At 35.8% G+C, this 10003-nt stretch overlaps 1 protein-coding gene across 1 annotated transcript in view; it reads right to left on the reverse strand.

The window, feature by feature from the left end:
• LOC104081657 (protocadherin-11 X-linked-like) overlaps positions 1–10002 on the reverse strand; it is an 87320-nt gene extending 77318 nt beyond the window's left edge. The window contains exon 1 of the mRNA XM_009584490.1: positions 9871–10002. The gene's annotated coding sequence lies outside the window, so the exon portion shown is untranslated. The remainder of the gene's footprint in view (positions 1–9870) is intronic.
• Position 10003: the final 1 nt, after the last annotated feature.

Below are 10003 nucleotides of genomic sequence, written 5' to 3' on the forward strand. Positions count from 1 at the left end.
AGGCTCATCCACGGGTATTTTACTATCATAGTAAATTACTGAAGCTGTTTCCAAAAGTATTTTGAAATTTCATCATTTCAACTTCACTGTCCCTTAGAGGTTCCCTACATCATCAGAGATATTTGTAATGTCACAATGTTACATATTTATTATGTATACGTATAACCACGTATACAGTAGTTAAGAGATGCCCTGACCAAGTTATCACTTTAATCACTGAAGCATCCCAAATTTTTCAGAAAGTAGTTTCTGTTGGTTTATTAATATCTCTATCAACCACTGTCTCGCTGTTCAGCAGATCAGCAAAAGTGATGACTTTTGGTTCAGCAATGACTAAATCAAGACATAGATCCAATAGTCTGAAGTGACTGAATTTTCAGAATTTAGTTAATCTTGCAATAGCCATACTATACCACCTGCCAGTCTCATCTAAATCACTTACTCTAAACCTTTTTCCAATGATTTCTTTCAAGCTTTTTTAGCGTTTATAATACAATAAAACCTAAAAGTACCGTACCTGCCAAAATGAATTACATATAAGGAATTGAGACTGTACACATTTTTTGCAGACTGATGTTGCACTATTTTTGATTCAGACATTATTTTTTAAATACTCATTTTTGATAAGTGCAGTACAAAAAAATACAAACGTTGACATTAAAGGGACTCATAACAAATGGCACTTATATGAAGCCAGATTAAGCTTTCATCAAATTTAACAGGAAAACATTCTGGGTTTTTATATTTTCCCATTGACATTAAACAATAACCAAAGCCTAAAACCTGCTTTAAGTTAGCAAGATAAAAAAATATCGAAAGCAGCTAGTGAACAAATTGTATAACACAGTATATAAAGCTAAGTAGTCCCAAATAGTAGTAGGATTTGGTTAATTAAGATTTTTTAGTAATTTAAAAATATCTTACACAGTGATTCCAAAGAGCACTACTCAAACACAGAATTGGAGCCAAATTCCATTCATATTGTTAGAGACTTCTTACTGAATTTGAGCTGTGTAATGCAATACAATCACAAAAAAGACGGTCCTATCACAACAAATTTACCAGCATATTCACCTTTTTCTCCAACTTAATGGATAGTACAATGGATTTCAGGTTTAGTCCACCATTCTATAGTGAATAAAAATAAACAATTTTTGTCATCAATTCAGACAAATGTCAGTCAGTTCTTTTCCTTTTTACTAAACTCTTCCTCCAGAGTTTAACTTCTGCTTATTGTCTCAGTTTATCTGACTCAATTTTAAAGTTTAGATGAACAGAAAGTAAAAAGGATCTCTTTTTCTGACTGGAATTCATGCTTAGTGTGATTGTCTTAAAATATAACCACGTCTTTTTCCAGTGCTGAAGGTTCAACTCAGTTACAGTTAACTAACTGTACAGGCTGGTTGATGCTTAACCGTATCTGTTTGATGAGCCACAAAATACCAAATGTTAAATAGGAAGTAATAGGCCCCAAACTCAACCCACATCATGACACTGTACAGCCTTACTATAATAGATTCATTTCTCTGACAGCTTTTCTAATTCTTCTGCTCCTCCTCCTCCTCTCTATTCAAGTATTTAAAATCTGCTTGAATAAAATAAAATTGATAAAAAGGACATAATAATTCCTTCTAAAAGTTTATTTTGTGCAACTCTGGTAAAGAATGCAAATTTTTAGCTTAAGTTCATAGCTTGCTTTTAGGTTTTTGATAATCATCCTTGAGTTCCACCATATTTTGAATATTGGATGTGACTAGTTTTAATGTCCCAAATGTTCACAGAAATGTAAGAAAACATGGATGAGGTACAAACTGTTACTATAACCAGTCTTTAACAAAAATGGTACTGTTTTCAAAACAACTTACAAGATTTCTGAAAGCAGACAAGCTTTAGGCTCTTCCAGAGTCCAACTCACTTTGAAAATGGGACTTGCACACCAAAATTATGGAAGTCCTCTTGAAAATATTTTCCTGCCTCAGTTGCATGATAAAAATTAGTAGTTTATTGCTTTTCAACTTCAATTAACAAAGTTAATTCAAAGACACATTGTTTTCAAAGAACCTAAAGAAACTGAGTTTCTTTATCATTGAAGAGGAACATGAATTCTTTATTATTTTATACTTGTTTCCTCATTGTTGTAAAAAGGAGGCAGGGGTTATTAACAAGCTTTCACCTACATGTTAAAATGATGCTTCTATTTCTATTAGAAAATATCTTTCCACTCTATAATATTATGCTGTAATAAACAATTCAGTCAAATTTAAAAAATGAGAAAGAGTGGGCACCATGTAAATTCAGTTTTCTTTGTTTTCAGGAACAGGAGAAGAAAGCAGGAATTTTTAAGCACTTTCATGAAAACATTCAAAAGTAACACAGACAACACCCAAACTCTTTAGAGAGTCATTGGTATTCAGTCACCAAGAATATCTCTTCCTTTAGCACACAAGCTTCAGATTGTTCGGTGACGCTCATGGCTCAATACTGACACAGTACTACAGCCAGAAGATGTTACTGGTTCATTTCTCATCATAAGGCTATCAACGTTCGACACATCCTAACCTTATTCCTCAGTTAAGAAAACAACAGTTTCTGACCACACACACGTGATACATTTCTTTGACACAGACCTGTTAATGTCTTTACTTTCTGACTCGCATTCACTTTTTTTAAAATGGTCAACTTTTTTTCCCGATGTGCCAAATGTCTTTTTTCCCCCTCTTTGTAGCTTGAAACACCTTGAGTTAATGTTCTGTGAACTCATCTCAAACATACTTTGTATTATGGTTTATAGGGTACCTTCAGAGCAGTTCTTGAAAATAGTTGTCTTTGTATATGTAGACAAAGCTAAACTCTGAAAGTTATAAACTGATATTTGACTAAACATATTGTCAAAAAATAAATAAATGTAACTGATGGCCCAGAATTCTGTGGCCTTTTGAAGAGGTATTTTAAAGAATTTTTTTGTTAAGAAAGTGTAGTTTACGGTGTTCTCCTAGACGTATTGTCTTTTTAAAGAGCTTATATATGAAAAACGAGAGGGTGGGGGAAGAATATGTGAATAGCAAAAATGTTACAGTAGTTCCATTTTGTAGTCATCATTATTCCAGATTGATTATATACAATTAAAATACACTTATTTTCCAGTATCTAAGGACCCTTCTATAACTTTATTTCCTCAGATTTAACTAATGCCATAAACAATTACACTTGTACATATACGTGATTTTTTTCCCCAAGTTTATGGTGGAATCATAGAAGATAAAGTAGTAATACCTGCTACTTCAGCTGCTATTTGGCCAGAGGAAAAGGCCATTCTCAATTACCTTATGAAACTATAACAAACTAACTAGGACAACAAAACCCTTGATTTACTTTATATCCAGTTTTCTTTAATAAGTCATAAAATTACAGATCTCCTGAACATGAATTTTAAAAAGAATCCTCTGATAATTAGACACGAACGTACACTTGTCTGACAAGCACTTAACTGATCTCCTGTAGTAGAGTCCCGATTACAGGAAACTATTATGAAACCTTTAGGTGGAGTCCATTCATTCTGTTAAATCTCACATGCAGACAAGGCAGGGAGATGAACAGAAAACGGATTTTATGCATTTCATTCACAGTTTTCATCCCCAAAACTACTACTGTGTTGCCTTGTATTCTAGATCTTAATTTGCAACACATTACCACGTACATTTTCCAAGGGTCAGTTAAATGACTGACAAAGTAAAGCCATTACTCGATTTAATGATAGCTTTAGTTTCATGCCTTATATCTTGCATATATTTATAAATTACTGGCATCAACTATAATCTGAACAAACTACTACAGTGAGGTCCCAAATTATTTGAGTCCAGAGTTACATATGCACATTACAGTTCCTATTAAGTCACCATTTAATAAAGTTTCAGAACTTTAGAGTTTTGAAGTTTTAGTAGAAGAGTTCTGCACGTTTCTTTAGGGAATGCTATGGCACACTCTTCTGCTCCTTAACACTGACAAGTCAAGTCTAGGTCTTTCATCATAAACATCATATGAGTCCTAAGAAAATCTCTTCCCAATTTGTGAATTCAACCTGCACCTTGACATAATGCCTCCTGTTGAAGCTACTCTCCATTTCAGGAAGAAAACTACTAAGTAAACCCAGGTAATGCCAAAAAGACAGGTAACCGTGTGCCTGTCATGGCACACAGTTTCATACTTGTTTGTCGAAAGACGAAGATACACGTTTTTATAATTACAAAAGCAATCACAAAACCTGCATAAATGACTAAACACGGGTTTAAACTATGACTTCCATTAGCAGAGATAAAACTCAGTTCCTCCTCAAAGTCATGAAACTTCCTTTCTCATGAGGATTATCAAAAACGGTGACCTTCTAATGAAATCTGAGTTACAGGGTAAAGGCAGGCAGTTGACTTTTTTATAGCTGTTCCCTAGCACCTGCAGTTCTGTCATCCCCCAAATATTTTTCACTTTTCTTTTGGTGGGCACATATGCAACTTACGTGCCAGGGATTAAAGCTGGAAACAAGACTGTATGCGGCTTTAGTGTGCCCACGTATGTGATCATAGATCCAGTAAATCATAGATTGCCATACATATACATTTATTTAACAAGACAGCACAGAGCAGTAGCAATGATGGTGTGAGTAGTTGGTTAAATGAAATATGCTGTGCCTAAAGCACTCCAAACTTTTACTTGGATTTTTTTTCCCTTTTGCATGTATTTCCTGCTACTTCAGTAGACAGCATAAAGCTCACATAATTACTCATTAAATTCTTACAAAAATAATATAACTATGTCCTTAAGGATGTAACAGATAAACACTGATATGCAAACAGACTACATCACCAGTGACATCTTATTTCTAGACCAGCTTGGAGGAAGAAAATCATCCCCAAAACAACCATATCAAATCAAAGTAGTACACAACGCAAGATGTTCCCCTGGCAGGAAAATGAAGCAGGCAAAGTTTCTTAGCACAGTGAACTGCCATATTAAACCCCACAGTGATGGGTTTTAAATACAGTGGGCCACCTCTGTTTATAATTTCACTATTGAATTTGGAAGTCTCCAACAATTTCAATGTTCATCTGTCTCCCTGAGAACATACTTGGCTCTCTGCTGATCTCGTTATGTGGGTTCCCTTGAAATTACATAATCCTTGCGGAGTCTATCGCAACTGAAATGAAGGAAGACAACAGTCATTTAAAAAGAACTTCCCTGAAAAGTAAGTAAAGCACTCGCTGTTAAACAGGCTAAGTTCTGCCATCGTTGCAAGCAAAACTCCTCCACAGCAATGCCTTCTATACCACATTAACGTGTTAAACTCCTAAACAAGTGGCAGAAGTTGAAGTATGTATGTTATGTAATTCAAGAAGCAATTATTGAAGGCCCTGTTCCGACAGGAATTTTTTCACAGACTGCAGGAAGCTTTGGCTTACGCCACATTGGATCAAGAAGGCTATATCTTATGTAACCTATGGGAAAACTTCTATTTTCTAAGCGTATCTGAAGTAATTTTCAACAGAATATTCACTAAAGGCAATGACGAAAGACTTCAAATAAAAAGAATGTTGAATTATGACAGTTAAAGAAAACCCTTTACAGTTTCTTATTTACTGTCAAAACTGCCATGATTTGATTGTATCTACAGACTAAATTTCACAGTCTTTTTTATCTGTATTCTAATTTTTACATCAACTTTCCCTGGACCGTCATGAAACCTCCTGTGCAAGTAGGGTGGGTTTGGTGGGGCTTTTTTCATTCAAATATGAAATCTTACTGCGTGGTTGTGAAAACATTATTAATTTTCCTTATTTGGAAACAGGATTTTTTTTCTAAAAGGTTTTTTGAAAATTTAGGAAAAAAAAAATCACTTTCATTCACTTGTGCCAGAGGTAATAAATACTATTATTATCACTCAAAATGTATTTTCCACTAATGCCACTCTTATTCACAATGTTACACCTTAAAGACAAATTTAAGGACAGTTTAAACTTCTCTTTCAGTGGAGCTTTTAAATGTGCAAAAGCTATAGAAGCTTTTATGCTTCCTGGCAAGTCACTCTACTAATTCAGAGACCGTAATTGAAAAAGACTGTTTTAAACCTATTTTCCTTACTTCACTGTTGGATAATGTGAATGGGAGTCTCCCCACAGATCTTAAGGGATAATCAAATTCCCATTTCCACCCTAAATTTCCTGCTTCATATTACTTGCCTGTATATTTGCAGGGAGCATGAATTTTCAGAAGACCCAAGAAAGATATGGTCACCACTACTTGGTCACCGCACTGAAGAAAGACAACTGTTACAAATCTCCTCTCAGTGATCTCATTGTAGAAAGCGGTAATTGGGACAGAAGACTCTTAATCTCCCTTATGAATTTTTATTTAAATGACAAAACTTTCATTCAAACAATACTCATTTATTTCATCCAATCCAAAATACTTGGAATACGGTATCTTGAACGTACTACTTGAACATAGATACTACATAGCACGTGCAACTGTAACCTTGAATCCCCATGTATTTTTAATTTAGTCTTTTAACTTCTAACCTGAAATATGCTCAAAGTTATTATAAGCATTCACATACTTTGTCTGCACAGATGAAGCAACTACTCACTGTTAGAAGATGGCTATCTAATTGAGATAGGCAATTGTAAAAGATTTTGGGATGGTTTAGAAGAAAGGTTTCTGTTTAAGTGTAAACTGACCGTTAGTCCCACCGGCTGTCCCCGTGGTGGAAAGCCTGATTACCACAATGGCTGTTCTCAGGTGGACTACCTGGCGAGTGTGCTTTAGTAGCAGCATCCCCCAAATGCTTTTAACACTTGTGTCAGACAATCAACATTATTTAAAAATGTATAGTTCTTTTTAGCTTACAGAAAGGATAACTTCACTGCTTAAGATAGGAGGCTTGGGGTTTTGTTTTGTTGTTCTTGTAACTTAACCCTCAAAAGAACTAACTGGAATAATGCCAGAGGCATTCGTTCTAATTCAATCTAAAACTGAACCATTAAACTGAGATCTAATTCCTGTTTTGAGCCAGTGCTGTTCTCCTTTAAGAAAAGCCCTACTGCCTGCTTAACAACCACAGGCCCCTTTAAAATCCCGGTATAAACACTCACCTGGATCCACAAGGGGCTTTCCAAATCTGAAAAGATTTTTTTTTCCTTTTCATCTCTAAATTTTTCAGGCAGGTGCTATTTTCTACTAAACTTTCTATAAATTCAACTTAACAGTGCTCTATTAGCAAATGCCAATTGTTACTATACTTCATGACTTAGGATATTTTTTTTTTTACTATATGAACGTGTTTAACTTAAGCTTGGAGCCCGTCTTTAAAACTAGCTGTAAAATTACTAAGCAAATGGGTGTTTTAATGGAAAGACTGACGTATTCTTAACTATGGGAGTGTGAATGGCTCCAGTATAAGATTACTCAAGTCCATGTAGAATACAAATGCAATACAGGACCACAGGTTCAAATCTTTGATCTCCTTTTTTGCAGAGGCTGTGATGTATAAAGCCAATTCCACTGAGCAGACAGTACTACACTGAATATAAATTATCCTTTAACTATAGCAAGGCTCACATTTAAAGAAATGCTGCAAGGATGAACAATGCAGCCATGAAGCAGAGTTCTTCTGTAGCAAAAATACAGACCAAGATCTGCACGGATAACCATGGTTTCAAAAGACAAATTTTTCCTCAGCTGTTATTTGATAAAAAATAGAGTCAAATCTGGAACATTTGTTCATACAGAAGTACAATTAAAGCACACTGCTTGCTCCTTCTATTAAAAAAGTGAGCTAGGAATACTTGCTGTATTTTCCAGGTTAAGCATCATTCCCCTAAGAAGCATAACAAATGATTTTAAAATGTGGAAACCAACAGTCTCAACTGAATATGGCTTGAAATTTAAACACATCTTTTCCAGATACCTCTTTAGAGGAAGAACCTTCTGCCTACTGAGCTAACACTAAGCTCCCTGGAGTTTAGCCATGAATATTCTAAACCCATCTCTTACAGTTCACTAAAAGTCATCTTTTGCCAAAATAAAATGCTTAAGAGGAATTCAATACGCTTACGCTGCTTTTCTTCATTTTATTTAAAATAAGTGTTTCCATCTCAACTTTATGCCAAAAGAGAGACTGGACTGTGGAGCCATTACCTCAGATTTTGTACACAACTCAAATGGGAAAACAAATTACTTCTGAGAACATCAGATATTTTGTTTTGTTTTATTCTATATAATTTTGTATTTAACCAGCTCTTTTGCAGTTATAGAGAAATACTCGAGTATTCTTACAGGAATTTCTCTGCTGCTTACATCAGTTATAACTTAGGTGGTTCTATGAAATGGTTCTTTCCCACTCTGTGATGTTTATTTGTATGCCAACTTTGTTTGTGTGTGTGGAAATGTTAGTAAATAAATAAATAATTTTTTTCCTTTCTTACCTCTTTTGACCTGTGTAATCTGACAGATCAATGCTACTTCCACTGCTGACAAGCAAAAAGTTAAAATTTATCTTTGGCTTAATCTTTTTGTTCTGTTTAGGTTTCCTTTCAGTAAGGCTTGAAGAAGGTGCTCTTTGTGGCTCAGTTCTCTATACCAGAATAAAATTTAGCACAAAAAGAATGCAAGGGTGAGTTGATAGTATCTACTGTCCTCAGCTCTGCTCTGGTTCAATAAACTTGAACATCTTCTCCCCTCCTTTGCCAATTGAGATAAGCAGCAACAATTACTCAAAATGTATCATCAACTCAAGCTCTGAAAGACAGGATCAGATGAGTCGACTCCATCTCTCTCAAGCTTACAGTTTTTTTCAGTGTCTGAGAGGGGCAAATATGTCCCTGTTTGCCTCTTGACACACAGCTCACAGCTACTTCTTACAGGCAACTACGCCAAGGTTGCAAAAGGAAAATGAGATAAATGCTCTGCTTTCCAGATTGCCTAGAAAGGTGTCTCTGCTTGTAGCCAGCAGGCTGTAAGCTTTGTGCCATTATGGCAAAAGTCACAAATGAACCATCCTTCTCTTCCCCAAACGGTAACATTCTCTCCTTGCCTTTCTGTGGTCTCCATAGCTGAAACCAAGAATTCACTGGACATCACTGCAATGCCTCTAAGCAATTCTAACTGCATCCAGAGCTTGAGTAAACTGAAATATATTTCAGCTTGATCTGGTTTTTATCCCATTCCAGTACTCCACATATACAGCAACTTTAAGCTTACAGACATCCCTTCACGGTTCAAGAAAATCCTTCAATCAAAGAACTTCATTTACAATCCAGCATAGTTTTTGCTTTCTCGTCTCTCCACAGCAGCTAGGCATTTTGATACAATCCTCATTTAATGCAATCTCCATTATAGGATTATGATCACATCAATAAAATGTTCCATACGTTTTTTTTTTTCCATCCCTCTCCCTCTCTCATTAGTACTAGGCACTATATCTGCAAAAAAACCCAAATCAAACAGGATGATGGGATGCTCCAGGGAGGTAGTGGAGGGTACACATCCAACAAAATGCAACAGCCAATGCAAACTGCCCATCAGAGACTGAGACCGTCGATCTCCTCATTCCTGAGCTATGTGAGTTAGCTCACTGTCCGCGCTATGAGCATAGATCATAAACGTGCCATGTTATCAGACTAAAAATAAATACATCTTTTGCAATCACTTGTGAGCTCCATGTACTTTTCAACAGGAGCAGAATTTAATCTTACGTGATCAGTTCCAGCCTATTAATACTGTTCTGGATGAACCGCTGATGCTCTGCTGAAAGGGGGGTGCTGGACAAAAGATGTAACATAAAAGGATACAAAAATCCCTCTTTTCCCCAAGCCCCCTTCTTACCTTCAATGCCTTCTCTGCACAAGATGTCAATCTACATGGGCTCCTCAGCACATCATCAAGGCGTTTAGAGTAGTGAAGGCTGCCCCACTGCACGGAAGTTAGACCGCTTTGCAACAGCAAATCCTCGATCCAA

Source organism: Fulmarus glacialis, unplaced genomic scaffold (assembly GCF_000690835.1).
Source record: "Fulmarus glacialis isolate BGI_N327 unplaced genomic scaffold, ASM69083v1 scaffold3229, whole genome shotgun sequence".
Classification (NCBI taxonomy): domain Eukaryota; kingdom Metazoa; phylum Chordata; class Aves; order Procellariiformes; family Procellariidae; genus Fulmarus; species Fulmarus glacialis.